The sequence below is a fragment of the Acomys russatus genome, chromosome 8 (genome assembly GCF_903995435.1).
Source record: "Acomys russatus chromosome 8, mAcoRus1.1, whole genome shotgun sequence".
Taxonomy (NCBI): Eukaryota; Metazoa; Chordata; class Mammalia; order Rodentia; family Muridae; genus Acomys; species Acomys russatus.
Window position 1 is genome coordinate 71,433,945 of NC_067144.1, and position 4,830 is coordinate 71,438,774.

The window sequence follows — 4,830 nt, forward strand, 5'->3', positions numbered from 1 at the left end:
CCACGCCCTGCCGGGCGCTCGCCGTCCCGCCGCGACCGCGCTCGCCCACGAGGGCTTCGGACCGGCGCGCCCGCTGCGCGAGCGCGTCGGGGGTGCTCTGACCCGCGCTTTCCGCGTTATCCTGCGGGCGCTAGCGGCGGACGGCGCCCGCGTGGACTCCCCGACGCCGCGCCGCGAGCTACGGTCGGTGGTTCTATCCTACCATCGGGCCGTCCCGCGCGACCCCGAGACGCGCCGCGCTCTATCTCGGACCGGCTTAGGCCTTCCGTCCCTCGGCGGCGTGTCTTCTTTCTTCTCTCCTAAACCCGGCTTTATTTTATTCTTTCCGCCTCGGCGCCTCTCTTTCCGTCCCTCCTCCCTCTCTCGCTTTTCTCTCTTCTCTCCTTACCTCGACCCTTCCCTTCTCTCGTCTTCTTTCCTCTGCCTTCTCTGTCCGCTTTCCTCCTACTCTCTACCTTCTCCCTCCCTCTTCTAACTGCTTCCTCTCTGCTTGTGATCCCCTGCTCCCTACGGCTCCTCTTCCCCCCCGTTCCCCCGTTCCTCCCTTACTCGTGTGTCTTGCTCTTCTTCTTCCTCGCTTCTTCGGTGCTCCTCCCTACGTCTTACTCTTACCTTCCCTCCTCTTGGCGCCGGGGGTGCCGCGGGGGCGTGGCGCTGCGCGCGCCCGGCGCGGTGCGGCCGCGCCCGCGCGACAACGGCGCGCCCCCCGGGCGGCCTCGCGCGCGGGCCGCCCCGCGTCGTCGGCGACCCGCGCGGGCGCGGACGCGGGCGCCGCCGGCGGCGAGCGGCCGCGCGACGGCCGGACGCGCCGGCGCGCGTCGCGCCGCGCCCGCGGCCTGGGCGCCGGGCGACGACCGGCCCTGGGCGCCGCGGCGCGCGGCGGACGGGGCGGCGCGCCGGGGGATGGCGGCCTGCGGTGCCGCGCCCGCGCGGACCCGGCGGGCCGCGGACGGACGCGCCGCGCCCGCTCGCTGCGACGGCGGCCCCGCCGCGGCGACCGGACGCGCCCCGGGAGCGAGCCGTCGCGCCGAGGACGGCGGCCGGGACGCGCGTGGACCGCAGCGGTAGCCGCGCTCGCGCGGCGGCGGGTCGCGCGGGCGCCCCGCGCGCGCGGGCCGTGCGATCCGGCCCCCGCGGCGGGCGGCGCGGCCCGAGGGCGGCCTCGGGCGCGCGGGCCCGGGGCTGGCCGGGCGCGGCGGCTGGCTCGGCGGTGCGCGCCGGCGGCGGTGCGGGGCCGGGCGCGCGGGCGGCCCGCGCGACCGTGGCGGCGACGGCGCGCGCCCGGCGCGCGTCGCCCCGACGGCGCGCCGTGTGACCTCGCGCGGACCGGAGCGACGGCCCGGCCCCCGCGCGTCCTGGGCGCGGCGCTGGGAGCGGGTGGCGCGGCGTTACCCCGACCCCCGCGCGCGGCCCGCGCTCCGTGCCGGGGCCCCGCGCCCGGCCGCCGGGTGCGCCCGCCCGCGGGTGCGGTCCGCGGCGCCGCGCGCGGGGACGCGCCGGGGGGGCGCCGTCGGGCGCGCGCACCTGCGCCCGCGCCCCGCCGCCGCCGACCGGCGGCCGCCGCGCCGACGGGTGCGGCCTGGCGCGGTGCTCCGGGCCGGACCGAGACGCGCGGCGCCGCTGGCGCGCCCCGCGGGCCCGGGCGTCGTGCGGCCGCGCGGCGCGGGCGCGCGCCTGCGCGGCCGTGTTCGCGCGCCGCGCGCGCCGGCTCCGCGCGGGGGGGCCACGCAGCCCGGCGGACCGCGGCGGTGCTGGAGCGTGCTCGCCGTCCGCGGCGCGTAGGCCCCCCGTGCCCGCGGCCGCGCCTGAGACGCGCCGGAGGCCCGCCTTCTGCGACGGACCGCGTTCGGGACGGCCGGACGGCCGCGTTGCGCGGCGTCGCCGGAGCGCGCCCGCCCGGGCGGGCCGTCGCTCTCGGAAGGCGCGACGCACCCGCGCCGGGGCCGCCGCGGGCTCCGGCCGCGCCGGCGGCCGAGCCGCGCGCCCCGCGCCCGCGGGGCCCGCGCGCGCGGCGCGCGCGTCGCCGGGCCGCGCGGCGCCGCGCCGCGACCAAACCGGGCGCGCCCCCCCGGCGCGGTGCTCGCGCCGTGGCCGCGGCGGCCGCCGCTCGCGCGGGGGGCGGCCGGCGCCGCTGGCTGCGGGGCGCGATCCCGCCGCGACCCGGACGGCGGCCGCGCGCGGCCGCGGGGCGCGCCGCGCGGCTACGCGCCGCGCGGCGACACCCGATGCGCGCCGGCCGTACGCGCGGCCCCCGCTCGCGGGGATCCGCGGTGCGCGGCGGCGCCCCGGCGCCGCGGCGACGGACGACAGCGCCCCGGCCGACCGCGCGCCGACCGCGTCGGTCGGGCGGCGCCGCGCCCGCCGGCCGCCGACGGCCGGGCGGCGCCGGTAGGCCGCGGCGGCGCACCGTCCGGTCCGCCCGGCGAACCGGCGTGTGGACGGCGCGGTTCGCCGCCGGCCGTCCCGCGCGCTGCGCGCGAGCGGGCCGGGGCCCCCTCCGGCTAGGACGGCCGGTTGCCGTACGACGCGACCCCGCGGCGCCGTCCGGCGTGGCCGCGCGACCGGGACGCCGGGAGGCGGCCGCGCGGCCGCCGCCCGCGGCGCGACGCCGCGACCCGGCTGGACCCGGACGACCGCCGCGTGGCGCGTCGCCCAGCGCCGCCGGCCGGCGTCCGGGCCGCCCCGACGTCGCGAGCGCGCGCGCGGAAGGCGCCGCCCGGCGCGGCGCGACCGCGCGCCCGCGCCGTCGTCGCGTCCGGCGCCCTGCGGCGGCGGCGGCCGGGCGGGGTCGGGAGCGGCGCGGCTGGTGCCGACTGGGCGCCGGCGCTGCGACGACGGCCGCGCGCTGACGAAACCCGGCTGGCGCCGCGCCGACCGGCGCCGGGCCCGCCGGCGCGCCCCGGCGCGCCCGGCGCCCGAGGGGCCGCGCGCGGAGCGGGTCGCCCGACCGCCGCGGAAGGCCCGTCGGGCCGGTCGGCCCGCGCGCCGGCGACGCGGCGGCGTGGCGACCCGGGACGACGCGCGGGGCCGCCGCGACCCGTACCGCCGACCCGGGGGCGCCGCGGGCGCGGCGGCGGCCGCGGACGGCCGGCGTGGCCGGCGGCGGTCGCGCCCCGCTGGCGCGGCGCCGGGGACCGCCCGGCGCGCGCCGCAGGACGCGCCCGCCCGGCGCGACCGCCGCGCGGCGGGCGCGCGGGGGGTCAGCGCGCGACGCCGCCCCGCGCGCGACCGCGGCGCGGGGGTCGGCGGCGCGCGCCGGGGCGGGGGCGGGCGCGGCGCGCGCCGCTGCCGCGCCCCGAGCGCGCGTCCCGCGCCGCGCGTCGCCGCGCGGGGGGCGCGGCCCGTGGCCGCCCGGCGCGGGACCCGCGCCGACCGCCCGCCGCGGCCCGGCGCGACCGCCGTGCTCCCCCCGCGCGCGGCCGCGCGGGGGCGACGCGATCCGCCGTCGCCCGGACGGCGCCCGTGGGGCCGCCGGCCCGCTGCGCGGTGCGGGCGTCGCGTCCGCGGGCGGAGACTGCGGTCCGCCTGCCCCCCCGCCGCCGCGGCCGACCGGCCGCCTGCCGCCGCCGGTGACCTCGCGCGGGCGCCCGCGCGGCGGACGGCGGGGGGCCCGCCGCCCGCCGCGCGGGCGCGCCCCCGGCCCGGGAACGACGGCGGACGGCCCCGCGGCGCGCCGCGCCCGCGCCCGGCCGCCCGGGCCGGCGCCCCGCCGGGGCGCGGCGGCGTGCCCGCGTGGGGCACTCCGGGCGCCGGGCGCCCGTCGCGGGCCGACGGCGGGCGCCGAGGGGCCCGCGCGGGCGGGCGCGCTGCCGGGGCCCCCCCTGGTCCCGCGTGCGCCCGGCCGCCCGGTTTTGGGTGTTGGCCGCGCCCCGGCCCTCGGCGCCGGGTAAGGCCGCCGAGCTGCCGGGGCCCGCCGCGGCGCCGCGCCGCGCCCGGCGCGCGCGGACGGAGGCCGACCCGCGGCCGCCGCCGCTGCGCGTGGCGCTCGGCGCGGGGGCCGGCGCGGCGCGCCGCCCGCGCGCCCCGGCGGCCCCCCGGCCCGAGCGGCGCTCGGGCCGGCGCCGCCGCCGCGGGCGCGTCGCCCGCGCGGCGGTCGGACCCTCCCGGCGCCCGCCCTGCGCGGCCGGCGAGGGTGACCCTGGCCGCGCCCCGGACCGACGGTCGCCGCGCGGCGGCCGCCGGCGGGTCCCCCGCGCCCGTGAACCCGGCGCGCGCGACGGCGGCGGCGACCCGCGCCGGGGGGCGCCCGCCCCTGCCTGCGCGGACCCGCCGTCCCGGCGCCGCCGCCCCCCGCGGACGCCGGCGGCCGCCAGCCGCCGGCGACGGCCCGGCGACGCGGGGCGCCCGCGCGCGCGTACGGCCGGGCCGCCGGCCCCGGCGCGGCGACGGGCGACGGACGCGGCCCGCGCCCCTTCGACCGCGGGTCCCGCGCGGGCGCGAGGCGGACCCGAGAGCGTGGGGCGTCGCGGCGTCCGCGGCGGTGGCCGGCCGCCCGATCGAGCGCGCGGCGGCCCCTAAAAAAAAACCGGGGGGCGGTCTCGACCGGCGCGACGCTCGCGCGTGCGACCCGTTCGGTGAGCGCGCGCCCCGAATAACGCGGGCGCGTGGACGCCGGCGACCTTCGCGGGGCGGTCTGCCGCCATACCGCGGGGGCCCGCCGAGGGGGCTCGGCGGGAGCGGTGGTCCGCGGACCGCCGCGCGGACGGGCCGCCGCGCGGGGCGGCCTCGACGCCCGGCGCGTCGCCGCCGGGTCGATGCCGTAACCGTACGAGGGGCGCGGCGCGTTGTGTGTTGGCGCCGGGCGCCGCCGCGCGGCGACCGGCCGGCCCG